Source organism: Ovis canadensis, chromosome 24 (assembly GCF_042477335.2).
Source record: "Ovis canadensis isolate MfBH-ARS-UI-01 breed Bighorn chromosome 24, ARS-UI_OviCan_v2, whole genome shotgun sequence".
Classification (NCBI taxonomy): Eukaryota; Metazoa; Chordata; class Mammalia; order Artiodactyla; family Bovidae; genus Ovis; species Ovis canadensis.
This window is the reverse complement of record NC_091268.1, coordinates 51,364,571-51,385,787: the sequence shown is the minus strand read 5'-3', so window position 1 is coordinate 51,385,787 and position 21,217 is coordinate 51,364,571.

Genomic DNA, 21,217 nt, shown 5'->3' with positions numbered 1-21,217 from the left:
AAATTGAATCAAACAACACACTGATGGTTACCAGAGAAGAGAAGGTTGAGGGTGGGGACAAAATGGGGGAAGGAGATGAAGAGGTACATACTTTCAGCTATAAATCATGGGCATGCTTCTCTGATGACTCAGACAGTAAAGAATCTGCCTGCAATGTAGGAGGCCTAGGTTCCATGCCTGGGTCAGGAAGATCCCCTGGAGAAGGGAACGGCTACCCACACTCCAGTATTCTTGCCTGGAGAATTCCATGGAAAGGGGAGTCTGGCAGGCTACAGTCCATAGCGTTGCAAAGAACTGGATGTGACTAAATGGCTAACTTCACTTTCAATAATATTGTAAAACTTTTGTATGGAGACAGATGGTTACTAGACTTAAGGTTATTATTTCATAATGTATGCAAATGTCAAATCATTATGTACACCTGAAACAAATTGTATGTCAGTTGTATTTAAGTATACAATAATTAAGATGAAGATGTATGAGAAGACTGTGTAGGTTATATGCAAATACTATGTCATTTTATATAAGGGACTTGAACATCCTGAGATTTTTGTATTCACAGGGTGGGTCCCGGAACCAATCACTTCTACAGATATGCAAAGAGTCGTGTCTGACTCCTTGCAACCGCATGGTCTATGCAGTCCATGGAATTCTCCAGGCCAGAATACTGGAGTGGGTTAGCCTTTCCCTTCTCCAGGGGATCTTCCCAACCCAGGGACTGAACCCAGGTCTCCTGCATTGCAGGCAGATTCATTACCAGCTGAGCCACAGGGGAAGCCCAAGAATACTGGAGTGGGTAACCTATCCCTTCTCCGGTGGATCTTCCCGACCCAGGAATCCAACCAGGGTCTCCTGCATTGCAGGCAGATTCTTTACCAACTGAACTATCAGAAAAGCCCACAGATACCAAAGGACTGTATATTCAATTGATTTTCAGCAAAAGTGCCAAGGTAATTAAATAAGTTAAGAATAGTGTTTTTAACAAGTGGTGCTGAAACAACTGGATGTCCAGGTGCAAAGAAATAAAACTGAACCTTGACCCATGCTTTCCATTTTATATTTTAAAAAATTTAAGATAGATTACAGACAATGTAACAACAGACTATAGGCAATGTAAAAACTTAAGACTTTTAGAGGGAAAAATAGAAAATCTTTGTGACCTTGAATTAGGCAAAGATTTCTTAGATTCAATACCAAAACCACCATCCATTAAAAAAAAACATGGATCAACTGAACTTTTTCAAAATTAATAACTTCCGCTTTTCAAAAGATGCTATTAAGAAAATTAAAAAACCACCTACAAACTGGAGAAAATACTTATAAAACACACACCTGATAAAGAATTTGTAACACAACATGTAGACTTCAATACTCAATCACAAAAATCCCAAGTTTTAAAAACTGGAAAAATACTTGAACAGCTATTCTATCAAAGAAGAGATACAGATGACAATCACATAAAAGGAAGTTCAAAATTATAAGTCATTAGGAAAATGCAGAATAAAACCACAAAGAGACAAGACTATAGTACCAAGAATTGGTGAGAATGGAAAGCAACTAGAATTCTCATACTTTACTGATAGGGATGAAAAATGGCACAACCAGTTTGAAAAACATTTTGACAGTTTCTTATAAATGTAAATACATGTTATCATATGACCCAACAACCACACTGCCAGGTATTTACGCCAGGAAATGAAAACACGTTCTCGTGCAAATCTGTTCACCAATGTTCATTCCAACTTTACTCATAATTATTCACAATGAAGGGAAGATTGTCCCTCAGCTGAGCAACTGGTGAGTGGGTCAGTAAGTCACGGCACATCCAAACAGTGAATACAAGTCAGCAGTAAAAAGACATCAACTACCAATACACAAAGATGTAGGCAAATCTCAGAAGTATTTTGCTAAGTGAAAAAAAGCCAAACTCAAGAGGCTACATACTGCATGATTCCATTTATGTGACATTCTGGAAAAGGCAAAAGTACAGACACAGAATTCAGGGCAGTGACTGCCAACAGCTAGAAATGGGAGGAGAGTACTGACGACACGGGGGCATGAAGGACCTCGGGGCAGTGGGGCTCTCCATGTCTTGACTGTGATGGTGGCTACAGAACCTTATACCTTTTAAAAGTTCAATGAATTGTAACACCTAAAACAGATACAGTTTACTCTATGTAAAGTACAGGACAGACCTGAATTAATAAAGATAGAATTATCTTTAAAAAATGCTAATAGGAATAAAATGAATAAGTCAAAAGATATGTAAGACCTTTTTGGAAAATGTATGAAACTATTGAAATTTAATTTTACACCATGGTCATGGATAGAGACAATATCATAAATACGTCAATTCTTCTCAAATTAGTCCATGAATGCACACTGTTTCAATAAAAATCCCAACAGGTCTTGTCACGGAAATCAACAAGCAGATTCTGAAATGCAAATAGAAGAACAAAACACCTAGACTAAATGAGATTTTGAAGAACCAGAATTAGATGAGGGTCTCAAATACCAGGTCTCACATACTGATATTACTTAAAGTTATTGAAATTAAGACAATGTGGCTTTGGCACAAATAGAGCAATGAGAAGAGAGCCCAGAAATGGAAACTTCATGTATTAGAGAGATGGCATTATAATTCAACAGGGAAAATAGCCAGGACAATTGGCTATCCATCTGGAAAAAGTTAAATTCCGACTTCACACCATACACAAGAACCAAGTTCACTGGATGAAAAACTTAAATGTGAAAAGCAAACCTTTCATCTTTAACACAAAATACAGGAGGTTGTGTTTATGACCTTAAGAGCAGTCAAAATTTCTTACAAAGACACACAAAGAGAGACGGATGAATCTGAGATCTGATTTAAATTTCTATAGTTCAAAAGTAAAGTGAAGGGCTTTACTCATGGTCCAGTGGTTAAGAGTCTGTCCTCCAATGCAGGAGACACGGGTTCAGTCCCTGGTCTGGGAAGATCCCATATGCCTCGGGGCAACGAGGCCCATGGGCCACAATCGCTGCCCTAGGGCCTGTGCTCTGCAACGAAGAAGCCACCACAACGAGAATCTAGCCCACCCCAACTCGAGAGTAGCCTCGGCTCCCCGCAACTAGAGAAAACCCGTGCACAGCAATGACGCAGCCCAGCCAAATAAAAACGTCAAGTGAAATAACAAGCCACCGACCGAAGAGGACATTTGTAACATATAAGATTAACAAATAATTAAAATTTCAAATATCTAGTGAACGGCAAACCCAGTTTATAAATAGGGAAATACGTTACTGAACCTGGTTTGTTTGCTGGACAGGTAACTGGCAGAAAAATGAGACTCTGAGGTTTGTGTATTCATGAGGCAGCCACGCCAGCAGAGGGGAGAACATCCCAAATCTGCCTCCGGAAAGGGAAGCGGAGCGGCTCAGGAGTCTGATGCTGATGCGACCAAGCTGAGGCTGGGGAGCACGAGGAAGGTGACTGGAGAGAAATGGGTAAGGCAATTGTCCTTCTGCACAGGCGCAGTCAAGCCAAAGCGGCTTCACTGGAGGCAACTGCAGAGAATGATGGCTTTAGCATGCGGGGGCAGGGGGCGTGGTTGGGTCCTCTCGTGGCTGAAGGTCCCTGAGTGAACACTCGCTGGACATGCCCAGCTGGAAGGTCAGCGGTCTTAATAACCTGCTCAAGCTTGAAATGGACACAGCTGACTCCAGGTTACTAAAAGACCAACTTAGGCAAACACCTTTATTCTTTAGGCTACAGGGAAGCTTGGAGGACATGCAAACCTTCTGCAGCGACAGTTAAAAGAGCTTGAGCGGTGAGGGCAGGTTACAGGTGTAGTGAACCTAACTAACGATCACCCTCAGTTTCCAGTATAAACAAGATAAATACAAAGAGTATTTCTAAAAGAGTATAAATACAGAAAACTAAAACGGGGGAAACGTGAGACACGTTCTCTCTAGCCATCAAGGACATACCAGTAAAAACAAAGTCAGAGACAGACGAATACTGTATGATATCATTAATATGTGGCATCTCAAAAAATGATACAAATGAAAATTTACAAAGCAGAAACAGGCTTGCAGACAGAGAGAACAGACTTGTGGTTGCCAAGGGGGTTGAAGGGGTGGGGGAGGGAAGGATTGGGAGTTTGGGATGGCGCATGCATCCTAAGCCTCTTCAGTCTCGTCAGACTCTTTGCAACCCTGTGGGCCATAGCCTGCCAGGCTTCTTTATCCATGGGATTCTCCAGGCAAGAAGACTGGAGTGGGTTGCCATGCTCTCCTCCAGAGGCTCTTCCCAACCCAGGGATTTAACCCACATTACTTATGTCTCCTGCACTGGCAGGCGGATTCTTTACCACTAGGGCCGCCTGGGAAGCCCTCTTGGATTAACACATGCAAACTGTTATATGAAGACTGGATAAACAACAGGGCCTGTTGTATAGCAGAAGCTTATATTCAATATCCTGTGATAAACCACAATAGAAAAGAATATGAAAAAGAATATACATACTGAATATTCATTGGAAGGATTGAAGCTGACAATGCTTTGGCCACCTGATGGGAAAAACTGACTCACTGAAAAGACCCTGATTTTGGGAAAGATTGAGGGCAGGAGGAGAAGGGGGCGACAGAGGATGAGATGGTTGGATGGCATTACCAACTCAATGGACATAAATTTAAACAAACTCCAGGAGATGGTGAAGGACAGGGAAGCCTGGGGTGCTGCAGTCCACGGGGTGGCAAGGAGTCAGACATGACTTAGTGATTGAACAACAGCTGAATCACTGTGCTGTACAGAAGAAATTAACACAACATTGTAAATCTATTATATTTCAATCAGTTTTTAAAATAATTTTTAAAAAAGACAAGATGTGGCTTTGCATAGAGACAGACACAGAGCAATGGGAAATGAGAACCTGGAAACAGATCCCTGTGCTTTTGGAAACTTTGAGATGGCATTACAATTCTATCGGCAGGCATGACCAGGACAACTGGCTATTCATCTGGGGAAAAAAATAAAAAAGTTACAACTTCATACCTTACACAAAAACCAGTTCTAACTGGATGAAAAACTTAAATATGAAAAGCAAACTTTCAGTCTTTAATGCAAAATACAGGAGACTGTCTTTATGACCTTAAGAGCTGGACAGGATTTCTTACAAAGATTCATAAAGGGAGATGGATGAACCTGAGATCAGGTTTAAATTTCTATAGCTCAAAAGTCAGATAAGTGAAACGGACAGAAAGAGGACATTTGTAACACATATGACTGACAATTAAAATTCTAAATATCTAATGATTGGCAAACCAATTTTAAAATAGAAAAACAGGCTTCCTTCGTGGTTCAGTGGTAAATCCCCTTGCCAATGCAAGAGAAATGGGTTCAATCCCTGATCCACGAAGATCCCACAGGCCATGGGAGCAACTGAGCCTGTGCGCCACAGCTACTGAGCCTGTGCGTCGCAACTGCTGAAGGCTCTTGTGCCTAGTCTGTGCTCTGCAACAAGAGAAGCCCCCTGCCGTGAGAAGCCCCAAGCAACGCCGCGAAGAACAGACCCTGCTTGCTATAGCTAGCGAAAAGCCCAACCAGCAACGAAGACCCAGCACAGCCAAAAATAAATTAACTAACTTAAAAAAAAATAGAAAGACACAGTACCGAACCTGGTTTGTTCACCCAACAGGCAGCAAACCAAACACTGAGACTCCGAGGTTTAGAGCTGAGAAAAAGCATCTTCACGAGGCAGCCACGCCAGCAGAGCGGCGAACACCCCAAATCTGCCTCCGGGAACGGGAGGGGCTCAGGAGACTGATGGGATAAAGCTGAGCACTGGGGAACATGGGGAACGTGACTGGAGAGAAAGGGGTGAGGCAGTTGTCCTTCTGCGCAGGCATAGCTAAGCCAAGGCTGCTTCGCGGGGCACACGTGCAGAAAATGATTGTGCTACCATGCTGGGGTAGGGGGAGGCGGTGCGGTTTGGGCCCTCTGTCATCTAAAGTTCCCTGAGTGGTCACTCGCTGAACATGCCCCAGTTAGAGGGTCAGTGGTCTCAACAGTCGTAACCGGTTCAAGCTCAAACTGGACACAGCTGACTCCAAGCTACTAAAAAACCAACTTGGGCAAATATCTTTATTCTATAGGCTACGTGAAGCTTGGAGGCCATGCAAACCTTCTGTAGCAACAAAATGAGCTTGCTCAGTGAGGGCAGGTGTGACGGATCTAACTAATGATCACCCTGAGATTTCCAACATACACAATACAAAGAGGCAGTTCACAGAAGAGAAGGCTAAAATGGTGAAAACATGAGGGATGCTCTTCTTTCTAGCAATCAAAGGCATGTCAATAGCCATTTTCACACACATCAGATTGGTTAAACATTTAAGTGTGACTAATGGACTGTTGGAGGCAATGTGAACAGTGGTGGAAGACTGTCTTGCTACTATGTGGAGAGAAATTAAATATAACCTCAAAAAGTTCAAGTGCACAAACTCTGCAAACCAGAAATTCCAGTTTTAGGTATATACACTGGAGAAACGCTTGCACATACCGAAAGAAACACGTAAACAAGGTTTACTGCAGCGTTATTTACCAAAGCCAAAGCCTGAAAATAACCCAAGTGTCCATCAACGGGAGAATGAAGAATGAATAAGCAGATCACCATAACTATTCACACTGAAATATGCGTGTTTTTTATGGCTGCGTGGCTTCAGCCCGCGTGCAGGCGTCCTCTAATTGGGGCGAGCATCGGCTCCTCTGCCTGGCAGTGTGTGGGCTCCTTGCAGTGGCTTCTGTTGGGGAGCATGGTCTCTAGGTTTGTGTTCTTCCATAGTTGCGACTCACTGGCTTAGTTGCTATGAAGCATGTGGGATCTTCCCAGATGAGGGATTGAACCCGAGTCCCATATGTTGGCAGGCAGAGTCTTTACCGCTGAGCCAACAGGGAGGTCCTCATTACATACGTATGATTGAGTAAGTTATTGGTTATTGGTGATTAATTCAGACGTCAGCCTCTATGCCCACCACAGAAATCAAGGGATGTGGTCATGGTTGTTTCCCTTGGCAACCAGCCCTCATCCTCACATGCTTTCTAAAAGGCACCTCGTCAACACAAACCCAGTTATGGTGAAAAGGGGCTTGTTGTGAATAACAAGATGCCCATTTCACCTTAGTGGCTCTGAAACAATCAGAACTGAGGATAAGAGACCAAATTTTATAACAAAAAAAATCCTCCTATTGCTCTTATGGCTCAGGAAATTCCAAGGGTTTGGGGAGCTCTGTAAACAAAGGGTTTACTATTGCTACTGCTAAGTCTGGTGTTGGAGAAGACTCTTGAGAGTCCCTTGGACTGCAAGGAGATCCAGCCAGGGATTTCTTTGGAAGGAATGATGCTAAAGCTGAAGCTCCAGTACTTTGGCCACCTCATGCGAAGAGTTGACTCATTGGAAAAGACTCTGATGCGGGGAGGCATTGGGGGCAGGAGGAGAAGGGGACGACCGAGGATGAGATGGCTGGACGGCATCACTGACTCAATGGACGTGAGTCTGAGTGAACTCCGGGAGATGGTGATGGACAGGGAGGCCTGGCATGCTGTGATTCATGGAGTCACAAAGAGTCGGACACAACTGAGTGACTGAACTGAACTGAACTGACTTGCTAAGTCACTTCAGTCGTGTCTGACTCTGCGTGACCCCATAGATGGTAGCCCACCAGGTTCCCCCGTCCCTGGGGTTCTCCAGGCAAGAACACTGGAGTGGGTTGCCATTTCCTTCTCCAATACATGAAAGTGAAAAGTGAAAGGGAAGTTGCTCAGTCGTGTCCAACTCTTCGCAACCCCATGGACTGCAGCCTACCAGGCTCCTCCGTCCATGGGATTTGCCAGGCAAGAGTACTGGAGTGGGCTGCCATCGCCTTCTCCAAACAAAGGGTTTGGGGAACTGTAAATGAAAACCAAATAAATATGAGAAATATGTTCTGGTCATCTGAATGACTAAATATATATTTATCAATCACAATATTGCAAGAGCAAAAGGCAAGTTGCAAATGAATATATTCTGGAAGATACCATCAATCATCCAATCCCCAGGGGCCTAAAGATCTTTAAAGCCTGGGCTTTAACCAGTTTCCCAATCCCTGTTGACAAGAGACAAAGCCCGGGCCAGAGCAGGGTGGGAATCAGACGAGAACTCTGCATAAAGCTGGGACCCCTAAATCACTGACCCTCAGACAGTGAGGCAGCAGAAAAAGAACTACCTGAAAGGGGAGGAAGTGGAAATGGATTCTTCAGCAACAGCTTTCGAGAAAAGAATGAAAAAATCTTCCAGAGTATCCCTAATCCTCACCCACACTCCAGAAGGTTTAGGCCAGAATCCACAATACCTATGAGACTTAAAAAGTACAAAGCCAAATTTTTCACTTAAAGTGACTCTGGAGGATTTCCCTGGTGGTCCAGTGGTTAAGAATCTACCTGCCAATAGAGGGGACAGGTGTTTGATCCCGGGTGTGGGGAGATTCCATATGCTGTGGAGCAACTAAGCCCGTGCGCCTGCATGCCCCAGAGCCTGTGCTCCATCGCAAGTGAAGCCACTGCAACGGGAAGCTCTCGCACTGCAGTTAAAGAAAGCCCACATGCAGCAACGGAGCCCCAGCACAACCAAAGATAATAAGCACATTAAATAAATTAATAAAAATAAATAAAGTGACCCTAAATGGGTGTACACCTATACCCAACAGATGTAAACACAAATCGCCTCTGGACGAAGGCACTTACCACAAGGCCTCAAAGAATTCCCATGAACTAAGTTCCAAGTAAGATGTAATATCAAGGTAAAAACCATCAAAAACAACAAAACAAGGGATCATGAGCAGAAAAAAAAAAAACCACTGCAGAAACAGCTGTAAAGTTAGGCCTTCAAAGACTGCTGATATTAGTGTTATCTGACACTGTTCATAAATCAAATAGGTGTAAAGAAATAACAAAGTATTAGAAATATGATGAAAGAAGAGAATGTAAAACTGACCAGGCAGATTTGGGGGGGGGGATGGGGGCAAACACAAATAGAAACTCTACAAATGTGAAATATGAAAATTGAAATAAAAGAGTAAATGGATAAGCTAAACAGCAAATTAAATACAGCTGGAGATAAAAATCAGTGGGTTGGTTTCAGAGAAGTCCAAAGACATTGTCAGAATGCAGCCTGGATGCACAGAGAGGGAGAAGACGGAGAAAAAATGTCAAACATAAAAGAGTAAACAGGTCTGACGTGTCTGCCTACTGTACAGGGCAGGGAACTCTGCGCAGTAGTCTGCAATGGCCTACATATGGGCAAAAAATCTAAAAAAGAGTGGATGCATGTCTATGTATACCTGATTCACTTTGCTGTATGTCAGAAACAAACACAATATTGTAAATCAACTGTACTCCAATAAAAAAATTTTAAAATCTGATGTGTCTAATAATATGCCTTCAGAAACAGAGTTTAGAGAAAGTAGGAAATAAATAGTATTTGATGAGACAATGAATTTTCAGGAAGGCCAATAACTTCCAAGCATAATAAATAAATAAAAGGAATTCCACAACCAGAAACATTCTAGTCTGCCTGTAAAATACTAAAGACAAAGCAGATGTCAATAGCAGGCAAGATGAAAAATCAGTATGTACAGAATGAACCAGCTGCCTATGAAACCCAAAACACAGTGCAATGTCATCTCTGAGGTGTTAGGAAAAAAACAACGTCCATCTAGAATCATGTACCCGGATAAGTTGTTTTCAAGATCACTAGCAAAATAAAGCCATTTCCAGACAAAATAAAAATAGCAGGAAGAAGTAAGGCCTGAGGGAATGTGGAATTCTGGAAGCAGAGGAGAAAGGGATTGATGCAGAAGAAAACACTTGAACAAACAATGGCTGCAAACTTCTCAAATGCTTGAAAGAGATCCATTTAAAGATGTAAGAAGCTCGGTGAACTCCAGAGCGGACAAACTCAAAGAAAACCATGTCCAGACACATCATAATCAAACCAGAGAAAACTAAAGACAGAGAGGGAAATCTTGCCAGAGAATCACAAAGCACTACACACAGGGGACAGATCCAAATGACCGCAGATTTCTCATCAGAAGCCGTGGAGGACAGAAGACAGCAGAACTGCATGTTCAAAGTTCTGAATGAAAAGCGCTGTCAACCCGGATTCCACCTCCAGCAAAAACATCCTTCAGTAATAAAAATGAAATAGGTGCTCTCAAATAGAGAAAAACTGAATGGACTCCTGGCCAGCAAACCTGCCCTAAAAGAGATGCTAAAGGAAATTCTTTACAGGGAAGGGAAACGAAACCCCAGGGAAACCTGGTGCTTCAGGGTTGCAGGTTGGGCAACAGAAATGGTAATTATCCAGGTGAATAGAAGAGGTGGTTTTCTCTTAAGTACACATATTATCACACACAAAAATTAAGTACACATATTATCATCCTAGAACAACCACTAAAAATTCTACACAAGTTTTCTTTATTAAATGGTGCTGGGAAAACTGGATATCCACATGCAAAAGAATGAAGTTTCTGTCGAGGGTAATGGAAAACTTGTAAGGAGGAAATGGGGATGGTTGTACAATATTGTGAGTGTAAGAATGCCACTGAGTTGTACACTAAAAAAGGGTTAAAATGTAAAATCTTTATATTGTGTATATTTTACCACAAGAATTAAAACTTAATAATGTAGTATACCAACACCACAGAACCATACCCTGTACATGAGGCTGATTTTTTTTTTTTAATGGGACCAAAAACTCTTCACTACATTTACTGGAAATGAAGAGTTGTTGTTTAGTCACCAAGTCATGTCTGACTCCATGGACTGTAGCCCGCCAGGCTCCTCTGTCCATGGGATTTTCCAGGCAAGAATACCGGAGTGGGTTGCCATGCCCTCCTCCAGGAGATCTTCCCGACTCAGGGATCAAACCCGCTTCTCTTGAATCTCCCGCCTTGGCAGGTGGATTCTCTACTGCTGAGGCACCAGGGAAGCTGGGAAATGAAGTGATGCACTCTTAAATAACTCTTGGATTAAAAAGAAAAAAGGGAAATAACAAACCTCTTAGGAAGCAATAAGAAGGACAACATGTCACCAAAACCTTGCCCACAATGAGTGTGTATACAGAGGAAAGTGGCCTGAGTTAAAGGCATTTGTGATCAAACAAGAAAGATGAGGAATTTCCCTGACAGTCCAGTGGTTAAGACTTTGTGCTTCCAATGCATAGGGTTTGATACCTGGAAGGGAACTAAGATCCCACATGCTGCTTGTCATGGCTAAAAAATAAAAAAGGAGAAAGATGAAATGGGTAAAGGATGAGAACACAGCATGGGGTTTGGTGGAGACTCTCATGTGTTCCTTAAGGTCTAGCTCCCTTTCCTACCAGACACACAGGAGTGTGGGCCTTGAGGTACACGCTTTCATGTGCTTTAAAAAAATATTGTCTTGGACACACCCCATGGCAGGGGGGATCTTGGTTCCCCAACCAGGGATCACACTTGATGCCGCTGCAGTGCAAGCGGGGACTCTTAACCACAGAGCAGGCAGGGAAATCCATCTATATTTAATGGATAACTTTTAACAGAATACCAAAGAGTTGGAAAAATTGAAAAGGTCTATTAAAACTCACAACACTATTTTAAGTTTAAAAATTCTATTTATACCAAAACCAGAATTTATTATAATTCGACCTCCTGGCTTTAATGGAAGAAAGCACCAGTAAGACACCCAAAGCCGACTGAGTTCTTTGGCATCCCCTGAAACCCTCAGTCTGGGGTGAGTGCTCCGCCTGCCTCACCCTAATCCCGTTCCCACATCTAAACACATTTCCCAGCCTCTCTACACACAGACTGCGGTCAGGCGTCTGATCCCTGGCTGATGCAGTGTGGAAGGAAGGGAAGTATGTAACCTCCACAGGAAGTGGTGCAGGCTCCCCCGAGCAGCCCTCCAAGCTCTGTCCCCCATTTGCCAGGTGAACAGAGAGGACGCGAAGGAACCAGAGAAGGTGAGACGGAAGGAGCCTGGCTCCCTGAGTCACCGATGGGAGCAGAGAGCCCTGCAAGCCTGTGACCAGGAGCATCCGCACTGGAGCGTTGCAGGACCCAGGGCAGAGCGCCCGCTGTGCTCCGCCGCGGGCATCCTGGGCTGTCCGTCACCCGCGGGCATCCTGGGCTGTCCGTCACCCGCGGGCATCCTGGGCTGTCCGTCACACACTCGGACGCGTTTGCCGTACCCGAGCGCTCCAGGTCTGAGACTGAAGAAACACAGCCGCCATTTCTTCAGGAGGCTCCAGAGCCCTTTCCCTCCTGCCCACACTTTCCAGCCTACATTGTGCTCTCGTGCAGCGGGGGTTTTCAGCAACAAATAAGACAAAAATCGGAGCACCTCTCTCTCTACCTACCACACACTGGCCAACGGTGAATTCAGACTCTGTCATGAAGTTGGGGGGGTGGGTCCTGGCTGGAACCAAGTGGCTCTCTCAGATGAAGGCAGTTGAAGAGAGCTGAAGAAAGGGGTGCTTAGAGAAGAAGGGGTGGGCAGGGTGCTGTTGTTTAGTTGTGAAGTTGTGTCTGACTCTTCTGAGATCCCATGGACGGTAGTCTGCCAGGCTCCTCTGTCCGTGGGATTTCCCAGGCAAGAATACTGCAGTGCGCTGCTCTTTCTTTTTCCGGGGGATCTTCCTGACTCAGGGATCGAACTTGCGTCTCCTGCATGGGCAGGCGGCTTCCTTACCACTGAGCCACCGGCGGACGCTGAGAGACAGGGCGGTGGGCCACGCTGAGGGGGAGGAGCGAGAGCTGTGTGGGGGCCGCTACTTCATGGGTCTCTCCCAACGTTCAGGCATCATCCCTGGGCTTCGGAGAAGCCTTTCTCCCCTTGGTCCTTGGTGTTGCTGCCCTCACTCACTCGTCTCTGCGGAAGCAAACTCCCTCCCTGCTCCCCCGGGTCTCCTCAGCTTTCACACGCCTGTGTTGTCTGCAGTTCAGGGTTAACTATTTTCCTCACAATGTCGATTTGCCCTTCAGAGGATCACGCTAGAGCCATTGGTCCAGTTTTGTGAACCAGGAATGCAACGAAGCCCAGTCGTAACACTCGAGTAGACCTGGGGACCTCCCTGGGGTCCATTGGTTAATAATCCTCCTGCCAGTGCAGGGGACACGGGCTCTATCCCTGGTCTGGGAGGAGCCCACCAGGCGTGAGGGAACTAAGCCTGAGTGCCACGAATACTTAGCCCGCGTCTAGAGCCCAAGGGCAGCAACTCCTGAAACCCGAGCGCCTTCGAGTCCAGAGAAGCCAGTGCCGTGAGAAGCCTGTGCGCCGCAGTTAGAGGGCAGCCCCTGCTCGCTGCCTAGAGAAAGCCCCCGCGCAGCAAGGGAGCGCCTGTGCACCCCACCAAAGACACAGAGCAGCCAAATGATAATACTACTTCCAAAAAGAGGCGTGGGAGACAGAGATTGAAGCGACGCATCTACAAGCAGAGGAATGCTGAGGACGCTGGAAGAACCAGCAGCTGAAAGAGGCTGGGAAGCATCTTCTTCCGATATGCTGTTGGGAGGCATATGGCACTGCTAGCCTTGTGATTGTGGATTCTGGCCTCCAGAATTGTGACAGAACAAATTTCTGTTGTCTTAAACCAAAACCAGATAAATATGAGGGGCCAGTGACATGCAATCAGTTCAGTTCAGTCGCTCAGTCGCAAGGGACTCTTTGCGACCCCATGAATCGCAGCACACCAGGCCTCCCTGTCCATCACCAACTCCCAGAGTTCACTCAGACTCACGTCCATCGAGTCAGTGATTCCATCCAGCCATCTCAACCTCTGTCGTCCCCTTCTCCTCCTGTCCCCAGTCCCTCCCAGCATCAGAATCTTTTCCAATGAGTCAGCTCTTCGCATCAGGTGGCCAAAGTACTGGAGTTTCAGCTTTAGCATCAGTCCTTCCAAAGAACACCTAGGACCGATCTCCTTTAGAATGGACTGATTGGATCTCCTTGCAGTCCAAGGACTCTCAAGAGACTTCTCCAACACCACAGTTCAAAAGCATCAATTCTTTGGCACTCAGCTTTCTTCACAGTCCAACTCTCACATCCATACATGACCACTGGAAAAACCATAGCCTTGACTTGACGGACCTTAGTCGGCAAAGTAATGTCTCTGTTTTTGAATATGCTATCTAGGTTGGTCATAACTTTCCTTCCAAGGAGTAAGCGTCTTTTAATTTCATGGCTGCAGTCACCATCTGCAGTGATTTTGGAGCCCAGAAAAATAAAGTCTGACACTGTTTCCACTGTTTCCCCATCTATTTCCCATGAAGTGATGGGACCAGATGCCATGATCTTTGTTTTCTGAATGTTGAACTTTAAGCCAACTTTTTCACTCTCCTCTTTCACTTTCATCAAGAAGCTTTTTAGTTCCTCTTCACTTTCTGCCATAAGGGTGGTGTCATCTGCATATCTGAGGTTATTGATATTTCTCCCCGCAACCTTGATTCCAGCTTGTGCTTCTTCCTGCCCAGCGTTTCTCATGATGTATTCTGCATATAATTTAAATAAGCAGGGTGACAATATAAAGCCTTGACGTACTCCTTATAACATGACATTTTGTGGGCTGAGATGAACTGTATCTGGGGTTCAGGACCTTGACTGAGATCCATTTGCCAATTCAGTCCTTATAAGCAACTCTCACTCAGCTGTTCAGAATGAGTGTTTACTAAAAAGATATTACAAGGAAAGAAGGAGAGGGTGGGAGAGATGGAGGAAGAAAGGGGGGAGAGAAAGAAAAAGGAGGTTTTTATGTCAATCATAATTCATCATAAATTTGAATTCTTTGAAATGCACATAAATAAGGTCATTTCATGGCTTTTTATGCTAAATTTGCCGACCATCCTGAAGATTGGTGGGGAGACAACATGGACAGGATTGTAATGGAGCTGATTATTAAATTTGGGGGAATGTTGCAAGCCAGTTGTTAAATACAGCCTTATTAAAAATTAAATAGTACCTGTACAACAGTAGCTTAATGCCACTTGGTGAAAACGGTACATTTTATGTTAGGTATATTTTGCATATTAAAAATCTTAATTAAGAAAAAAAATGTGGACTTAAATGTGTGCACATGCTAAGTCACTTCAGTCATGTCTTACTCTGTGTGATGCCATGGACTGTAGCCCACTGGGCTCTCTGTCCGTGAGATTCTCCAGGCAAGAATACTGGAGTGGGTTGCCATGCCCTCCTCCAGGAGATCTTCCCGACCCAGGGATCAAACCCGCGTCTCTTAAGTCTCCTGCATTGGCAGGCGGGTTCTTTACCACCAGTGCCACCTGGGAAGCCCTACAATTAAACAAATCATATTAAAAATGAGGGACGCTCATCCCTGCCTACTTACTTCATCATATTCCTCTACTTTCTATGCTTTCGAGGTTGCTGCGCTACTTACTGTACCTGCGTGGTGGGAGGCTGCACGTGGCACGTACTGCACGTTGCTTCCCGACTCACGTTCAGTGACTTCCCGTTGGTGGCTGTATTGCCTGCTTAGGCTGCCAGGGCAAAATGCCACACACAGGGTGGCTAAGAACGAGACATTGATTTCCACAGTACTGGAGGGTGGGAAGCCCAAGACTCTGGTGCTCACAAGGCAGGTCTCACTCTGAGGCCTCTTCCCCTTGGTGTGTAGGCGGCCGCCTTCTTGCCATGTGTTCACATGGCCTCTGAGTGTAGTGGCTGCTCTGGGCTCACTTCTGAAGAGGACACTGATCCTATTGGGCCGGGGCCCCCTCCTCATGACCTTATTCAACCTCCAGTATTTCTTTAGGGCCCTCCTTTCCAAATACACAGAGGGGTTAGGGGTTCAACATATGAATTTGGGGTGGGGGGGACACAGTCAGTCCACACAATAGTTAACTGGACTCTGTGGGAGTATATACACATGGAAACTGTAAAAACCTACAAATCAGGACACCTTTTCTGAAAACTGGCGAACACTCACCAGCACACTGCTCTGAGGGGAAGTGCAGGAAACAACCCCCTGGTCCCACTCTTGTGATTGTCCTTCACGTCTCCCAGCCTGGAAGCTCAGCAAGGTCAGGGGTCAGCCTGTACTCCCCAGTTCTTTGCCCTCTGTTCTCATCTCCTGGAAGCCCAAGCAGCATTTGTCAGGTGGATCAGGAGCTGAAACGCATCCTAGTGACGTGAGGAAACCTAGTCACACAGAGATGAACCTCGTGAATGTGGCAGAGGCAGGAACTGCAGATGCAGGCTCTGGAGCCAACTGTGGGGCAGAGGACTTCCCTCCTCTGAGCTTCTGTTTTCTCATCTGCAAAGTGGGGGTAGTAACAGGACCTCCCTGGGCGGGGCCCAGTGAGGACAGGATAACACAGAGGGCTCTGCACACGGCCTGGATAGCTACATGGATCATCACACCGATACCCGTCCTTTAAAGATCTCTCCTTCTTTCCATAAACTTTAGGTCAGCACCAACTACCCCACACCCTGTGCTGGGTGGCAAGGACCCAAAGCCCCCTGAGCCACTGTCCCATTAGATCCTCAAGCATCTCCATGTGTAGCAGGAAGACAATACAGAAAAGGCAAGCATTGGTTGTTAATGTGGCCAGAGGGCTGCTGATCTTTGTCACTGCATGGGGAAGTGGTCGGGAGCATGGGCTCTGGGTTCAGACCCAACGCCACCACCAGCATTCACATACAGTGTGACTTCGGTTGAATCTCATAGTCTCACCTGGGGCCCAAGTTTCTTCCCGCACAAAATGAGAATCAAAATAGCCTACCTCCTGGGGTTGGTGGAGAGAGTTAAGAGAAGTTGTTCATTTTGATGAACTCTAACTTTTAAATATTTTCTTTTATGGATCATACTTTTGGCACTGAATATAAGAAATCTTTGCCTAACCCAAGGTCACAAAGATTTTCTCCTGTTTTTTTTTTCTTCAGTTGTATAATTTGGGGATTTACATTGATATTATTAAAATCCTAATATAAAATATTTTTATATTTTAAAATAAAATCTGGATCTGTTTTAATCAGGTATGGTAAGACAAGCACACAAATAATTGTTATGAAGAATGCAGTTTATATTCGCAACTCCTTAAAAATGAGATGCCCATCACTCAATGCATGGAAGCACCAGGATCAGTCAGGAAGCAGAGAGAGGAAGGGGGAATCATGGGCAGGAGGCTTTGCTGTAGGTTTTTTGAGAAAGACAGGCAAGGGAGAGCAGGGGTATTTAGGATTGGCTGGTTTGAACAACGTCTGCAGGCTCTGGGGATTAGGGCCTCTCACTGGTAACCTGGTACCTGGCCCTGGAGTGAATAAGGCAGAAGAATATGGGCCTCACGGAGCATAAGAGCCAAATGGAGGAAGTGGTGGGGAGCATGGGCTCTGGACTTGTTGGTTTGTATTTGACAGGTGAGCTCCTGGGCACGTCCATTGCTCTTCTAAGAACTGGCAGCCCTGGCAGGGACAGTCTCTCCCTGGTCACTGAGGCCCCAGATGTCAGAGCATCAGGAACACAGTGAATAAGAAAACACAGTCAATGTGAGTACAAGGCACCCAGCACACAGTAAGTGGGAGATGCCATTCCTGCCTGTTTCAACATTAACTTTGTGGGGCCTGGGTCTCCCTCTGCTTGTTTCATGCTGTGGGTCTTCCCTTCCCAGCTGGACTCCAGGTCGTGGAGGGCTCACTGCATGCCTGCACCCAACCAAGGCAGGACAAGCCTTCTCTGGGCCCCTTCCCCAGGGAAAACAAGAGGAAATAAAGGTCGCTGATGTCAGCAGAGGCCCGCAGAGAGAGTACAGGAACCCCTCATCATCTTTCTGTGCCTCCTGTGTCCTGCCTCGCCTCAGGGGTCACGCTCACATCCCTCCTGCCTTTGTTTCCCCACACCCTGAGAAGTGGCCAGCTGAATGGAATACAATGAAAGACCCCCTCTAGTCTGGGCTGTGGGAGGAAGGGGAAGTAAGGGAGGTTAACTGGGGTGGTTGGTGGATGAGGGGCAATCTGGGTAAGAGCCAAGTTCACAAAGCAGACAGACCTGAGTGTGGTCCAAGTCCAGTCCTGGAGGGAATGAGAGCCTGTGAGGTGACCCCTCTGAGCCTCAGTCTGTTCCTCTGTCAGATGGGAATCAAATTCCTTTATCTCACAGTATTGCTGTGAAAAGTGAAGGTAACACACAAGGCAAGTTCCCAGTGTCCTTGCCCCAGAGCAGTAGTTCTCAAACTTCAGCAGGTCAGGCTGAGGCCTGAAAATTGGCATTTCCCACCGGGTTGATGCTGCTGGTCAACACTGTGATTCCTGTGAGGGGTATGTCTTAGTCATACGGTAGATATTTCTTCAACTTTTCAAGGCATGGTCAAAGTAGTCATACCATTTCACATTCCCACCAGCTGTGTATGAACGTGCTGGTTGCTCCATGTCCTTGCCAACAGTTACTATGGTCGGTCTATTAATGTTAGCCATTTAATAGATGTATGTTAATATCCCACTGTGGTTTTCACTTGCACTTCCCTAGTGACAAATGATGTTATACATCCTCTCATTTGCCTATTTGTTACCTACATATATTCTTTAATGAAGTATCTATTCACATCCTTAGCTTATGTTTTTAATTGGAATTTTGTTTTCCTGTTAAATTTTGAGAGTTCATTGTACATTCTGTATACAAGTCCATTGTCATTTAGATGACCTGCAAGTATTTCTTGTCTGTATCTTGTCCTTCATTTCCTCGATAGTATCTTTCGAAGAACAAAAGTTGTTAATTTTTATGAACTCCAATTTTTAAATATCTTCTTTTATGTTTCATGCTTTTGGTGTTGAATCTAAGAAATCTTTGCCTAATCCAAGATCACAAAGCTTTTCTGTTTTTCCTTGAGTTATATAATTTTAGAACTCATTTAGGCCTATGATTCACTGAGTTCATTTTTTTATATAGTGCAAGGTATGGATTAAAGGGGTTTTTAAATATATTAATAAAAGTCAAATTGTTCCAGTACCATTTGTTTAAAAGACTGCCTTTTCTTCACTGAATTGTCATTTCATCTTTGTTGAAAATTAATTGACTATAAATTGCTAGTCTCTTTCTTTCCTCTCTGTTCTGTTCCATGGATTTATTTGTCTTCCTTGATGTGAAAATGACTTGATTTAATAACTTTATAAGAAGTCTGAAAGTCAGGGTAAATCCGCCAACATTTTTCAACTGCAGAGTTTTTTTGTAGCTTTTTTAGGTACTTTGAATTTCGATAGGAATTTAAGAAATGACTTGTCAATTTCTACAAAAAAAAAAACCTACTGGGATTTTGATTGAAGTTGTGTTAAATCTACTTATTATTGGGAGGAGAAATGACATCTTAATAGTACTGAGTCTTCACATGTAAGAAGTATCCACCTATTCATCTTTTTCAGCAATATTTTATAGTTTTCAGTGTTCAGATCTTGTACATTTTCTGTCATATTTATTCCTACATATTTTATACCACTGATATTATAGATGGCATTGTTCTTATTTCAGTTTCTAATTCTTTGTTGTTAATATACACAAATACATTTGATTCCTCTGTATTGATCTTGTATCTGCAACCTTGCTTAATTCACTAATGGCTCTGGTAGCTTTTCTGTGGATCCCACTGAAACTTCTACATAAACAACTAAGTCATCTGTGAATAAAGACAATTTTTACTTCTTCCCTTCCAATCTGTGTTGTTTCCAATTATTGAACCTGCAGGACTTTAATTTACAGAGAGGACTGAATGATGATTCACAGAGGTTAATGCTACTGAAAGAAGATTTTCATTATTTACATTTCCCAAAGAGGGTATTACCTATAAGGTTCACCACCCATTATAGGTGGGGAAGCACCATAGTCATTCAAGAGACAGAAGCAAGAACAAAGATAAAGAAAACACAGTCTTTATTATGCTTTCTGTGGGAAAAGCAATGCAGGAGAGGTAAACAGTTTGGGATCAGGTAGTTGGAATGATTCTGGTCGGCTTTGGGTTATAGGTGCCTGCTACCTGGCCATGAATTGATTTAACGCAGGGGAAATACTAGATTGGTGTATGAGAGAGAAAGGAGGTGGTTTAGAGTATGAGCTCTGGAGTGGTTAGTTTGTATAATGAAAAGCATGCTCCCAGGAATCTCTATGGTATCTCTTAAGAATTAGCAGTAATTCCCTGGTCCATGAGGCCCCAGCTGAAAGAGCATCAGAAACACAAAAAATAAAATACAGTTAGCAAAACTGACCTTGTAATAAATGTATGCCAAACAGAAAAATAGAGAATCTAAAAAAATACGGTTAGAACAACTTTGTTCCGTACTTTATTGCATGAACTAGAAACTTCCAGCACAATGAATGGAGGTAGTGAGAACAGATGCCTTTGCCTACTCCCTAACCTTGTGGGGAAACAGGAGGTGCCATGGAGGGGGAAGGGGTGGGGCAGTGATGCACGTGGTCAATGGGGAAAGGAGGACGGAAGCTTGGGAGAAAGTGAGCAAGACCTGAGGCAGTGGGTCTCACGCTGTGGTCCACGGCTCATAGCCTTCACCTGTCCCTGCTGCGGATCCCACAGCTTCTGGCCTCTCCCTCAGGGCCACCTGCTGGGCTAAAGGGTTGCATTTAGGTCCTGCTCATGTTTAAATCACACAGCTCCACACCCATCTCCTCCCACAAGGACCTTCTCCTCCTCCTCCTCCTCCTCCTCCTCCTCTGGGAGTAGAGCCACAGTGCCAGGCAGAATCCCAGGCCCTGGATTTCCTGTGAGGGGAAAGGAGAATGACCACACGCCATCACCTAGCAGAAACCACACATCCCAAATCTTCAACTCATGGGGGCCCAACTGGGGTCTAAGAGCCCGAACATGATGTAAGATGTTCAACTTGCATCTAGGGAGACTTTATGCGGAAGCAACAGGGTCTGAGGGCACCTGACAGTTACCCAGAGCCTCTTTTGTAAAAGTTCCGTGCTGTCCAACAGAGTAGGCAGTGGAGCCCCCTGGTAGGACGCAGCTGCCTCCTCTGAAAGCCGGGCAAGCAAGAGACATTCCAAGTCCCAAGCTAGCGGGGTGAGGCCAAAATGGGACCCCGGGATCACCCCCACACAGGTGCTCTCTGAAGACACTGCCAAGAAGCCAGCAGGCCCCTGTCCTCCTCTGCACACACTTCCAACTGTTCCAATTCAGCCCAAGCACCTTTCACAGCCCAAAG